The sequence below is a fragment of the Dermacentor andersoni genome, chromosome 10, assembly GCF_023375885.2.
Source record: "Dermacentor andersoni chromosome 10, qqDerAnde1_hic_scaffold, whole genome shotgun sequence".
In the NCBI taxonomy this organism is placed as follows: Eukaryota; Metazoa; Arthropoda; class Arachnida; order Ixodida; family Ixodidae; genus Dermacentor; species Dermacentor andersoni.
The window spans coordinates 62397363-62412392 of record NC_092823.1 but is presented as its reverse complement, the minus strand read 5'-3'; positions in this window follow the sequence as shown (position 1 = coordinate 62412392).

The window sequence follows — 15030 nt, the reverse complement described above, 5'->3', positions numbered from 1 at the left end:
CGTACGTCGAATGTCACTAGGCAAGCCTACACTCCATTTGATACCTCAGGTGCATCGCTGTGGAAGCTACGCTCGAAGTCCGGTCACCAAAATTTATTACTGCGCGCGTTTCCGTCTATGCTTCGCAGCGTGCCAGCGGCGTTTGCTCGCGCGAGCATGCACGTGAAGCTGCCGCGACGGGCTGCAATTAAAAAATACAGAAAATACATTTTTTTTAAAAGAACGTGTTAGCAGCCGTATAAGTACACGGATGGTTTCTATGGGTAAATTCTTCTTCTTTTTTTTTTCATTCCGAACTGAGCTTATATATGGAAAACTTTCTGAAAAATCGGGTCAAGAAACACCGAACTTTTTGTAAGTGCGAACGCAGCCACTGCAAGAAGTATCTCAAGCCTCCACAGCGTTGCACCTGATGTATGAAACGGAGTATAGCAACGCTAGCAACAACGCGTTTTCGCATTTGTCGTAAGGCTATCCGGCTACGCTAAAACTGTGTTACCAGACGTTAATGGCTGCAAATGTTCGTATTTCTCCAGTGCATCAATGTGGGCCTAATCACGCTTTCATTAAACTAGGTGCACCTGCATGTGCTGCGTATTGATGGAAGATGAAGAGAACTGCTTGTGCTGCCAGGAAGTGCAAGAGATTAGGAAAAAACAGAAGCGCACGCAGTGCGTAACAAGTTCAAGACAATTCAGGACTGTGTGCCTCAGCAGGGCAGTACTGGAAGTGGCACTTGCCCAGAAAGGAGTCGAACCGGCTGGACAAAGCAAGAAGTTTACACAAAGGTGTGAAAATGATATGGCCAATGGAAAAAGAGTGATGCAAAAGCATTTTTTTTTACAGGCAGTTGAGGTATGCAGCATACCGCCAGTTTGTCTGGCTAGTATGGAAAAAGTTGGGAAAGAAGAACCGTCGAATTCTGCCAAGCTGTGTACTTGAAGTTGTTCGGGCTTCAGTCGCGCCGATTTAATTGGAATACCGATTGCCCGCATCGTTGTCAAGCTCCGATGATAGTCACTGTCGCGGAAATGGTCCGAGCACAGCACAGTTGATTTCGTCGGCACGAACTTATCTCTCCTCACCGCACGTACCCACTGCGCTGCAAGCTTCTTTTCCTTCGGGAATTTGTGAAACACCACATCGGCTCGCCCGCCTGTGTTCGCGCAGCCGAATGCTGCACAGAACGAGGGCATGTTGGGCGCCCTTGGCTGTAGGCACTCATGCAGCACAGAAGGAAAGAACAGTTTACGAAAATCGCAAAACAAACGTGAGCGGCGGCGGCGGCAGATCTCTCGTAGCGTCGTTCAGTAAAGCGCAGGACGGAAAGACGCATGCCAGCACATGTCAGCACGCCGGTCCGCAGCTCGGTTGGCTCGGTCTCCGCCCATGACGTCACTCTCGCCGGTTCTCTCCTCTGCCAACGTCCTCACCCGGCGCTCCGGGAAGCGATGGGGGCGTGTCCGCGCGGGTGATTTAGAAAGCGATTTCCGCCCGTTATATTAACAAAACGAGAAAAAAAATTTCAGAACCGTAAATTATTATGTCTGTTCTTCCCAATCCCAGCAATTCATAGAAATTGAAAACCGTTTCAGCTTCCCTTTAAGGCGGGGTAAACATTATTATTATTATTATTATTATTATTATTATTATTATTATTATTATTATTATTATTATGGACGCGCTCGAAATCAGGCTCACAAGAATTCTACTGTGCTACACTCACTAAAGCACATGGTTATGTCTAAGACTTCTGAGTTAGTCTGAGTGATTCGAATCATGAGGGAGTTTGTCAACATTCTGTGGACGGAAAACATGCGCACTTAACCGCGTCCATGCTCACGATTCCTCGGCTGAAGACGTGGTCGATATGTCCAATGCATCTCGACGTTGGGAACTTGCATGGGATTGTGACGTAGCAGTTAGAGCACCGGGCTCCAGCACTAGAAGCCAGAGGTTTGATCCCCTCGACGTTGGTATCGCGTCACCTAACCCCGGTAAGCAGTTTCTAATGCACAAAGACCACATGCTGTCAATTTCTGCACGTTTACGCCGTTTGGAACTACGCGCATTCGTCAAAAATTATGAGAGTGAACTAGGAAAACACGTAGTGCGCATACGTTAGCCGAACGCCACGGTGTATCAGGTCTGATTAGATATTCATAAACGTTCAAGGTGCGGGAATAGCGCATACTGTGGGGTGCAAATTTGGCACTAAATAAGCCTGCGCAAGACTGCATCTTGTAGCACATTTCCAATCAGTTGTGGGAGAGGTGCGTTTCGATGGCATTTTGCACCTGCGCAGTCGATAGACGGTAGGCGAGCAATAAATCAAAAACAACAAAGAGAGGCTAATAAGGCTTTAACATACCGTGGAATGCGCCGTCAAAAGAAAGTATTTCTAGTACCGCGAGCGGAACACGCACGTAGCTATGCAGCGCGTCTGCACGAGCAGCTTCCAGCCTGTCTTGCAGCCACTCACAAGCTCGTTTTCCATTTGCAGCTACGAGCGAGCTGTTAGCAAATGCTCGAAATTATTGTGTGCACGTTGAGTTTGACTACTTACTTGCATGGTGACCCGCCAAGCGTCTCAAAGCGCTATCTTGATTTTGCCAAGCACTGGTAGTCGGCAAAACGGCAAAAGCACGGTGTCCTTTTGCCGTTTTCTTCAGGCGTATGCGACCTTAAATACGAGGCGTACGAGTATACTGAAGCCCACGGACGCATGCATGGATTGATCGAACAATTTTTTATGTGTTTTAGAAGAACCCTGCAAATATACACTGCGCTGAGGAAAGCGTATTTCGCTTGGAAAAAGACAAGTCCACTTCTCGAAACATTGGCTCCCGCTTTTACGTTGTTCTCGTTTTCCTCATCGTCTTAGAGAAGCGCGAAAGTGTAGTCCCGCAGCATTACACGCCTCATACATAACTAATTTCGACAGTCGAAATACGTGTCGACGATGTCGCTATGTTGATTCAATGCTAACGGATAACCATCTACACTCATGGAGAGATAGGTTCTGCAATGTTATGGTGTATAGAACGTTATATTCTTTATGTATATTTTGTGCGCTTTACTTCTTCACGGGAAAAAGGAAAACAGGCGATGTTTACCTTACTGGAAACGTCTAATTCTCACCACTGTGAGAATTAATTACAACTCTCTTGTAAAAAAGAATTTGAGGTTTTCCGTGCAGGAACCACTATTCGATCATCAAGCACGCCGCAGTGTGTCACTCTGGAATAATTTGGACCACCCGGGGTTCTTGAAAGTGCACCCAATTCGCGGCACATTGGCGTTTTGCATTTCGCCCCTATCGAAACGCGGCCACCGCGGCCGGGATTCGATCCTTCGACCTCGTATTTAGCAGTGTAACGCCAAAGCCACTAAGCAACAACGGTGGGCACAACCCTGTTTTGTCATTCTGGCAATTTAGAAAGCATGGAAAAGCTTCTAAAGCTTTTGATCGACTAATGTAATGTCAGGGACTTAAAAGTACTGGAGCTTTCGAAACGGCACTCTATAACATGCATTGGGTGCTATTCACTACAGTAATCCGTGATTGGAAACTGCTGCATGACGGCTGGAATGAATTCTTGTGGTCGGTCAATAGGACTTCCGCGAACGTTCTCATATTCCTCTTAAACATGATTAGTTGTTACGTGTGCAAGTAATTTCAGAGGTCGCTATGAAGACTGCCTGAAAGTGTCTTTTTCAGAGGGCCACGGAGTGATGGAAATTGCAACGTGAAGCGCCCTTCATTCTCCTGGGAAATGTGAGACATTCTACTTTCGGAAAAAGAGAATCGTTGATCGAAATGAGAAAACATGTGACCTCGCACATTTGTCCTCAAACAAGCGTAACCAGCATTTCACGTCCCCTTTCCGTTTATTGTGCAGCTACTGTCGGTATGCATTCGATAGTCGCCACCCCAAAATCCTGTGTTTCCCTTCCTCCTTTACCTGCACTGTCTTCCTTTTTCACTAAATTTCATATATGGGCGTGCTTGAATAAGTCGCACTAATAATTTCAATCACAAGTATTCGAGAAGACGAAACTGACACTTAGCATGAGAACGGTGACTGAACGACGATGCAAGTGAATCAAATTTATCTCTTCGGGAAGACCTTGTAGCACCAAGACAGCTCCACACATACCATTTCACATATAGCATTCGTATAAGTGCAGGAGGTCACAGCAGATTGGTGAAAGCATAATAAATGAAAAAAACATACACATAAAATAACAGGTCTATTGCTCGTAACAATCACTAACTTAGATTGCTGAGGAGCCAACATTTTGATGCTTTGTGAACTTTCTGAACAACATTGTGAACTTTGTGATACATTGTAATCTACTCTCCATCAAGGCATTGTGGCTTCGGCATCGTGCTGCGAAGTCCGGCGGGCTGGGATGAAATGCCTGCCGCGGCGGCCGCATTTCAATGGGGGTTACATTCAACTCCTGTGTACCGTGCACTGGGAGCACAGTAATGACCCCCAGGCTGCCATACTTAATCCCGAGACCCCCACTACGGGCTGTCTTATAATCACATTCTGGTTCTGACTTGTAGCAAACCCCAGGATGTTTCTTTAACCGTCATAAGCTTAGCTGAATTCCTGGACTATAATAAGGCTGGAGAGAAAGCTCGGATCGTTCAGGTCCTAGAACAAGACGCCTTAGAGTGTACTACCTAAATCTGTAGCCATGTGTGCGTCAACAAGAATGTGCTAAAAAAATTAGATAACGGTATTTGATTGGAGCTGCGGAAGACCACGGGCAAGCAGTAATCTTGCATAAGATCTGAAGACGTCATCCAAAACCAACAACGGATGTATTGTGTATGAATTTAGATGAAATAAATATGGCAGGCTAAACTTGGCAGTTCTTGAGCAAAACTAAGATTGGGTCACCAGTAGCAACTCCAATGTACGGGGAAAAATTCTGGGCAAGTAACAAGCGATAATATATAGGGTGGAGATCAAGTGTAGACCTTTATGAAAAGTTTCTACAATGAGCTTCTTAAAACAGGAGTCTGTCTAAAGACCCCTGCCTACCATAAAGATACACTATTAGCCAGTGAACTCGACAGACGAGGTTACATACTCAGTGATTCCATGATACGTAGCTGAACGCGGTATTCCCTACGAAATTCCTGAGAAAAAATATGTTTAACTGCCTGAGAAAATTTTTGAATACTTTCACTAATTTGAATAGAAGTTCATTACATCCATTCATTGTGTATAACAATGTAGGCACAAGTTATAAGTGTATGTTTCCACTTATTAGCAAGGTGAAATGAAGTATTTTTTTTAAGTAACTATATTTCCAATAAATATTCGTACAGCTTTTTATTCGATAGTGGTGGTATTCATTATGAAACCGGTTATTCTGAAAAATCAGCAGCGGTTGCCGAAAGCGTGCGGTTTCCAATTTATGTTTCGGAAATCCCATTAAAACGTGTTTACCCATATAGCTCTAGAATATGGAGGCTGCGGTAGACAAATTACACTTTCGGTGGAATTCGAGACACGGCCATTTGTACCACAGTGTTCACTTTAACTCAAAGCCTGTCTCCTAACTCGATTCCAAACGGTGTCTAGTGTTTCGAAGATCCCACCCACTCAACCACCCGAGCTTCCTGTAAGGCCAGGATCGTACTCGTAAAACAGGCCTCGACGGCAGCGAAGCAGCAGAGCGTGACCGCTGTTTCTGGAATCGCAAATAAATCCAGGAAACTGGTGAGACCGAACGCTAGCGTCCATGCTATGTTTTTATTTCTGCATCCCGCCCAATCCACCCACGCTTTCACGTACATGCACTCACGCACAAGCCGTTTTGCTCCACTGACAAGGACGAAATAAGAGAGCCCTTCAGAATTTACGCAATAAACGGGCAAACCACTAGGATCACAAGCCGGGGGTGCAAGAGCCGCATCGTATATACAAAACAAATGATTTATTACTGGCACGTGGCTATCTTTCTGCACCCAGCCCAAGCGCACATCAAAACAACTAAAGGTAGCATACGTGTAAGGGCCGTCTACGCCGGCATCAATGTTCCGAATCTACCAGTTCTCGTTTACAACGCCGAAAAACGAACGTTCGGTGATAGAAACGAAGAGGAAGCGAGGAAAAGGAAAGCGCGGATCTTTCGGGAAAAAAAAGAAAGAAAAGCGAAAACTGTCATAACGATAAACTAAAGCAGGAGGCCCGTATCTCTTTGGTCGGGATATGGTAGATGAGTTCCGGCAGCGAGCAATTTCTCGCATCACCCGCCCGCGTAACCCAATGGCGTCTGCCTGGCGGTTTGCCTCCAGCTGAAGATATGCTCCGCCGTTTCCCAGTTCTGTTCTTTCCCGATTCATTCTCCTATTTTTTAAAGTTTTTTTGCGTTAGCCGGTCCGGAATTTCGAGGATATAAACCGGGCATGGCGGCAAAAGCGGCTGTAAAATTTTATAAGAAAAAGACCGAAACTTATCTATCCGAGTGCTTTCTTTGTGTCGGTCTTTATATAAGCGGCAAGCCAGACTTCGAAGGTTGAAATTTAAATCTTGCCTCCATTGGCACGACAGATAAAAAAAAGTAAGAGGGAAAAAATGTCCGAGAGTACCACGCGCAAGAGAAGGGAGATACGGGGAATGAATGGTAGCTTTGAAACCCGAACGTCCAAGCGAAAGAAAGAAAAGAAACGGGAACTAAAAATATGGGATGTGGCAATATCGGGAAGAGCAGACGTTCGGCAGGCGCACCTTTCTATGTCCTCTCCCTTTCAGGGTTCTCATGATTTAACAAAAAAGAATAAAAAAATGCTTACGTATCTAACGCCGACGTATCATCGGACCCGTAATGGCGTGGTTGTAAGGCCCTCGGTAACATTACTCCGGGAATCATGTCATATAGTTTCTTTTTAAACGCGGTAAGCTCGATAGGAAGGCATGAATTGCAAATGGCTCGGGATAATTAAGGTATTAGGAGCGCTCAGAGAGAAACATAATACCGCGCGAATGAGCTCGACGCTAGAAAAGACGGAAGAAAAGTTAAAAATGCACGAAAGCAAAATAACATGTATATTACCTTTGCTGAGTTATGGTATCGGGATTACACCACCTGTCTCCGAAAAATATCGTACTGCAGGCGATAGTCAGCCAAGGTACCAAAAGTATCATCGGGCTGCTAAATACGCGAGGATTCAAGAGCGTCTCATGGTTCATGGTGAAAATGCTTGAAAATTGACGGCATCCACACGAATCAGTTTACTTTTTCATATGAAAATACAAGAGGAAAGGGGTGGAAAGGATGGGGGGGGGGGGTGAGGGCACCGCATCTATTGAAGCACCGATGTCGGAGCTCATTGAAAGGAAATATTCACAGTTCCTTTTCTCTCGCTTGCTCTGCTTTGCTGCGAGTTTTAGCCCGCGCTGGTTGTGACTATGGCTACATGTGTAGTTGGCTTGCACCAACAGAGGAACAGGTTGGACAAACGGTTGCTAGGCGGAGGCAGGCACAAATTTCCACGAAAATGGGCTCCACGAAGAAAACCAAACGTTCAGGTAGACACTTGAAGCATAGCACCGGAAAGAATTAGCAGCAATCACGCAACGTTGTCCTGAGTGCCTCTAGTATGCTAGTCCTGAGCGTCATCGCTACAATCTCTAATAATGAACGATTGAATTCAGCCGTACCAATTGAATAGCTCCATAGGTACGGGTACCACACACGGCCTGCCGAACCTGTGGGTATGGTGGTCTCTCCGGTATCGGGTTTCCTCCAATGAGATGCATATTTTGCCTCAAACCTGCACGTATTTTTGGCACGCGCAGGCACCGATCTGATAGTCGGGATCATCTATCAATGTTGCAACCGTTGGGAACAGCCCAAATAATTAACAGGAGCATGTTCTGGAACAACGTTTCGCTGCCTCAATCCTGCGCATTGCGGCCAGCTTCCCGACTCGGCAAGATTCACCGGGTATAGGCTCCCGGATTTACTACCGCCATGCAGCAGTCTTGCAGATTAGTCTTGTAGGTGTCGTCGACGCGATGGCGGTGTCGTTATAGTAAAGCTTCTACCAACGTCTTAACATTCACCTATGCGTAATGCCAACGTAGTTGCCTCAGGCGATCACGAGGTTTTTGTCATTGTCTTCACACACTCGCTCGGGTCACACATGCAAGGGCTCACCTTACGGGGACAAGTAGTGCCCTCTAGTAACGTATTGGAATACCCAAAGAAAACCTACATATCAGCCTAACTGCCCAATGTACGAGAAGAAAGGTAGTTAATCGAGGGGCACGATCTTTATTAATCACCAAGGACAACATAGGACAACATAGGTGAAATTATTTGGACTTACTAAGTAACGAAATGATGAATTAGTGGAAATGAAAACGAATGAAAAAACAACTTGCCGCAGGTGGGGACGATCACATGTCTGCGCACTACGCGTGCGATTGCCATTAATTTATCATTTATTTAATTAGTAAGTACAAGAAATTTTCCCTATGCTGTCCTTGGTATCTTTGTTTCTTCGCTTCTTATGATATAACAGCCCAATATGTCGCAAAAGGCTGATTGCCAATGTGTGAGATCCCTAATTTTATTGCGATAAGAATTTTTCGCCTACTTCATGCATTTGAGACTATCTATCTATCTATCTATCTATCTATCTATCTATCTATCTATCTATCTATCTATCTATATATCTATCTATCTATCTATCTATCCACGCCGACCCAGTAGCCCAAGGTGTCTGCTAGCTTGAGCCACTATTTGTGGACTCGTGGTGATGGCACTGTCGCCGTCTTTGCGACGTCGTCATTCCAGCTCCTTCATGCGACGGTCGTCACGCTGTCATCGTAACGCTGTCGTCGTAACGCTGTCACCTGATGCGCCAACCCAGTGTCCCTAATTGTCTACAGCGCGGCCCACTAGACATGTCTTATGCGGCTGTGATGCCGTCGTGGTCTTTACATTCCCTCAGCTCAGTCACCGGACACTCATCATGCCAACGTTGTCACGACATCGTTGTCATAGAGTCATAGCCCCATGCAAACCCGCTATCTTTCCTTCAGCGTTTCAGTCTATCGGCGTTCATTTGGCGCCCTTTAAATGTCATCCTGTAAAGATTTCATGAAATAAAGAGTGAGGACGTCCTCCGTATATCCGTCCCCTTTGGCCGATAACTTTTTTTTCCCCTTTTCAGGAGGACGACGACGAAGTGTCCTGAGTGGAACGCTGCCTTTTTGTCTCTGAGAATTTGAAGCTACTTTGTGGGAGACGCCACTCCCTTAACTACGGCGATGGACGTGGAGTCGCCTGGAGAGGTTCCTGGTCCTTGTACGTCAACAGCGACCGCACCGAGAAAGCGGTCTAGTCGCCCGAGTGACACCTACAGCGAGGACACTGTGATCTACTCAGGAACCAGTGATGAAACCTCGGATGACAGCGACTTCGTGCCCGTAGCGAAGCACAAAGCAAAGAGAAGACTCGTCAGGACGTCTCCTTCCTCAAGTAAGGCAACTGTGATCCCGACGCGAAAGCCATCAGACCTCACCATTTTATATGTGCCTGTGGCTGCTAGCGACAATCTAAACCGGATCAACCGCCAAGCCACATCTGTATCGCTCGAGGCACTTGTTCCGGGTCAGATCAAAGATATAAGGATCAACGCCCGTAAGAACATCCTCGCTATAGATGTCACAAACCGCAGCGCGCTAGACATTCTGAGCAACATTAAGGTGCTGGATAGCATCAACGTACGCTGCTATAAACAAGACCATCACGACTCTACGGCCGGCGTTGTGTATGACGTAGATAATTCCATAAGCGATGCTGACCTGCATATACTCATCAAGCCGGCGACAGAGGGAACTGCCATATTGCAAGCCCGTCGCCTGGGAAACTCGCAGTGTGTCAAGTTAACTTTCAAAGGAGACAGCCTACCGTCCCACGTCAAGGTCGGTCACTTCCGACACGTTGTACGGCCTTTTGTGCCAAAGCCGCTTCAGTGCAGGAAATGTCAAAGGATAGGGCACGTTAGTGCGGTTTGCACAAACGCTGCCGTGTGCTCACGGTGCTCTGGGTCGCACAGCTCCGACGCCTGTCGTGCAGAAAACCAATAGTGCGCCAATTGTCAGGGCTCTCACGATGCAACTTCGAAGAATTGCCCACATGTGAAAAATGAGGCAAAAGTCTTGAGGCAAATGGTCAGGGATGGTTCGTCGCACAGGGAGGCTGCCGCTAAGGTGTGACGTCGACGCTCACGTCGTCAAAGATCTAGGAAACCCACTGCTATTGCTAAGGATGCACCGCGTCCACTGACAGTCCAGAAACTTACGCAAACAACTAGCAATAGCAGCAATGAGATTCCTCAGCAGAAAGTCTTCAATATCATTGCCTCAAGCGAGGAGTGGCCGCCATTGCCACAGCTAGATCCACCAGCAGAGCGACAAGATGTAGCACGCTCGCCGAATCACGCTTCACCTTCTGGCAGCAACCAAGACAACGACAAACAAGTTGTCACCATGATAAGGGCCCTTATGAACACGCTACGAGCACTACTGACCGCCATACACACTCCGGCGGCTCGAGGCGCACTTCAAATACTGGATGCCCTGTATCCGGTACTGTCCGGTCTTGAGAAGCACCATGGCTGCTCCTCTACATTCGTTTCTTAGAGAAGTCAAGGAAGCGTCTATCTTCCACTGGAATGTCAGAGGCATTAAATCGCGCATTTCGGACTTTCGTCCGTTTGTTTTTAAGAACAAATTTCGAATAATCGTCCTTTGTGAACCAAACGTTGAGAGCGCCATCCGCCTATCAGGATATGAAGCTTTGATGTCTGCCACCTGTACCGACCGCAGCAAAGTCATCGTTTATATCAGATGCGATTTCACATATGTTTTACACCCAGTGGCACCTGATGACGACAATCAGTATGTGTGTTTGACTATAAAATGCAAGAACGTCGCACTCACGCTCATAGGTGCCTAGATTTCACCTTCGAGTCGATTTGACAGCGCAAGGCTAAGTACAATTTTAACAGCGACACCTGGACCATGGGTTATTACCGGCGACTTCAATGCGCATCATCCGCTATGGGGAAGCTTAAAGATGGACTGTCGAGGAAGACGTGTACTATCCTTCGCGTCGGATCATGAGCTCTGCTGCCTAAATGATGGCAGTCCCACCTTTCTGCGGGGATTGACATACAGCAGCTGCCTGGACTTGACTTTTGTTTCAAGATGCCTCAGTGCCAGTGTGAAATGGTTCGCGGACAACGAAACGCATGGTAGTGACCACGTTCCGACATATGTTAAAATCGACGGCATACGCAAGTCACACTCTACTACAGTTCTTGATCACATCGACGTGCCTAAATACACGTTGCTCATGGAGAAGAATAGCCAAGAGATCCAGGATTGTCTGCCTGGCAACATCCAGAAGCTAATTAACGCCGCTGCTCAAGAAGCCACAAGATCTTTTAGGCCTGTTCCTAAATTTTCTGAATTCGAAGCAGAATTGGAGCGGCTTCGAGCAATCCGCCGTCGCGCGGAAAGAAGGTACAGGCGCACCAAGTCCATCTACGACCTAAGGGAGGCGAGACGCATACAGAAGAAGATCCAGCGTCGGATCAACTCCCTGCAGTCTCTAAGATGGAAAACCTTCTGTGATAACCTTGATCCGCATAAACCCCTCTCACATATTTGGAGAACTGTGCGTGGTCTTCGAACATCACCGCAACAACGCCACCCCTTCAAATGCCTGGCTCTCTATCAAGGTCGCAGAGAGATCGACGTAGCGGAGGACTTCTGTTTCAAGGTTGCTGGTCTACCGCCATCGTTCGCTACACGTGACCCCCGTGATGTTCCAATCTCGCGAGATTCTCGTATGGCCAATTTGTTTTCCATCGAGGAGTTGCAGGCGGCGTTGGCAGCGTGCAGACGTTCCTCATCGCCTGGGCCTGACGGGGTGACATACGCAGCTCTTGGAAACCTCGGTCACACAGCCCGGCATGCACTTCTAGACGTGTACAATAATTCATGGCGTGAAGGAGAAGTTCCAGCTGCATGGAAGTCTAGCCGCCTTGTGCCTTTGCTCAAGCCAGGTAAATCACCCCTAGACGTGGCGTCTTATCGTCCCATTGCTCTGGCCAGTTGTCTAGGAAAGGTGATGGAGAGGATGGTGCTGACGCATCTAGAGTGGTATCTAGAACATTACAAGTTATATCCTGACGCTATGGCAGGCTTTCGACGCGGACGCTCTTCTATAGACAACGTCATAGATCTTGTCTCGTCTGTTCAGCACGAAAAAAGCCTCAGGAGACTGTCAGCGGCGATGTTCCTGGATGTTAAAGGCGCATATGACAACGTAACCCATCAAGCCATCCTGGACGCCTTGGGTGATGTCGGCCTCGGCGGCCTTGTATTTCGGTGGATATCCAGCTTCTTGAAGGACAGGTCATTCTTTGTGCAAACAGAGGACGGTGCGTCATCACAACGCAACACCTACCGAGGCGTACCACAAGGCGGAGTCTTGAGCCCCACTCTATTTAACCTGGTGCTCATCGACCTGGTTCATACCCTTCCGGAATCCGTCCATGTGTCGATCTATGCAGACGATATATGCATTTGGTCATCAGGAGCGACGCGTCCTCAGGTGCGCGCCAGACTTCAAAAAGCGGCCGCACTAACATCAGGTTATCTTCGAGCACGAGGTCTGGAGCTGTCCTGCGAGAAGTGCTCTATAGTCGCTTTCACGCGTAAAGCAATGGAACCGTACGTTATCAGAATTAATGGACAGCCAATTGCCTACGAGAAGACGCACCGCTTTCTAGGAGTGATAATCGATCGAGACCTTTCCTGGAGTACTCATGTCTCCTACCTAAAAAGGAAATTAGTCATGATAACCCACTTGCTCAGATTTCTTGCGGGAAAGTCATGGGGTGCGTCTGTGAGTGCGATGCTCCAACTCTATAACGCACTGTTCCTTGGTCTCCTGCGCTATAGCTTACCTGTACTGGGTGGGACCGGCAAGACCAACCTCCGTGCCCTCCAATCTGTACAAGCTCAAGCTCTGCGAATTTGCCTTGGTCTTCCCAGATGTGCGTCCACGGCAGCAACAATAGCCATCGCGCATGACCACCCCATCAACACGTATCTTCAAGTCGACACCTTAAGGATGCATATCAGGCACTTCGCCCGACTTCCATCGCATCATCTCGCCTCCCTTCCTGCCGCTCGACCTCGTTCAGCGTTTAGCAAGATTATTGCCGCCAACCATGGAACTTTACCGTTGAACTTCACGCCTGCAGCACGACCATCTCAACCGCTGTGGTGCCTCCATCCACTCCAGGCTCTTCTTGTTATTCCCGGTATTAAAAGGAAAACGGAGATGTCAACTTTCGCCCTCAAACAAACCGTGCTTTCAATGCTACATGAACAGCACAGAGGACGCATCCACGTTTACAAAGACGGTTCTGTATCCTCTAATAGTTCAGCTGGAGCAGTGGTGATTCCCGCAGAGTGCGTTACCCTCAAGTTCAAGACATCTCACATTACATCATCGACGGCTGCAGAACTCGCAGCTATCCGTGCTGCTCTGGAGTTTATTGTTCACAAATCATCACATTCATGGTCCATCTTATGTGACTCAAAGGCAGCTCTTCAGTGTCTGATGTCCCCTTTCAACCATGGACCAAATGAGCAACTAGTCGCAGACATCCGACTACTCCACCATCACGCAATCAACAAGGGACACAACATCATCTACCAGTGGATACCGGGTCACTGTGGAATTTCAGGAAATGACAGTGCGGATGACGCTGCCCGGTCGGCTCATGATGGTGCCCAGATTACACCCATACCGCTGTCAAGAACAGATGCAGCCACAAGTCTTCGCTCCCTCGCCCGCGAGCTTACACAGAATCTGTGGAACACCAGTGCATTCACGAATGCACGTCTCCACAAATTGGATCCACGTCTGCAACTCCGCCTACCAGCAGGGTTGCCACGAGCGGAAGCAACACTTCTGTGCCGCCTGTGGCTCGGCGTGGCATTCACAACTCCTATTCATTCCGCATTGGAATGGCCGACAGCCCTACTTGTGACACCTGCGGTTGCGAGGAGACGATTGAACACCTCCTTTGTGACTGTCCCCGTTACGAAGTGCGAAGAAAAGTGTTCGTGACCGCTCTCGCAAAACTGGACAATCGCCCCTTTACAGAGGAAAAAGCTCTAGGACACTGGTCCAGACGGGCTTCGGCACTCAAGGCCTTAAGGGCTTTGTTGAAGTTTTTAAGGACATGCCAATTGTGTGACCGCCTCTGAACGTTGTAGCGCGTAGTTTCGCGTTACTGTGTCAATTTTCTTTCTTTTTCCATTTTTTTTCCTCTTCTTCTTTCTCCTTTTATTCCCTTTACCCCTTTCCCCAGCACAGTGTAGCCAGCCGGGACTTACACTGGCTAACCTCCCTGTCTTTCCTCTCCTTTGTCTCTCTCTCTCTCTCTCTCTCTCTTTCCCCTTTTCAGAACATGTTATTGATGTTTGCATAGTCGAAGATTTTACATATTCCTGATAATTTGAGGCAGTAAGTACATACATGAACCGAGAAGGATGTTGTTCGTGGCAAAGGCCGGACTGCACGCGTGCATGATACGACGGCAACTCTTCCGCCAGAGCGACGCTTTCTTAATTTCCTGAGAGCGGATAACTTTATCGCAACGCCGCGTGCACGGACTTCCAGCTTGAGGCACATTGCACTGAAGAAGGACGTCGTACCTTCCATCCCGGCCGCGGCGGCCGCATTCCAATGGGGGCTGAATGCAATAATGCTCGTGTACAGTGCGTACACATTAAGGAAACCCACCTGGTGAAAATTATCCGGGACTCCACAGTGAAGCGTGCCTTATAAATGAATCGTAATTGTGGCAGGTGAAACGCCATAATTTATATTTAGTTTTAAACATCGCGCATTCTCTTTTGTGCTTTAACTGCACAAGGTAGCCTTTTCGTTGGACGTATGGCT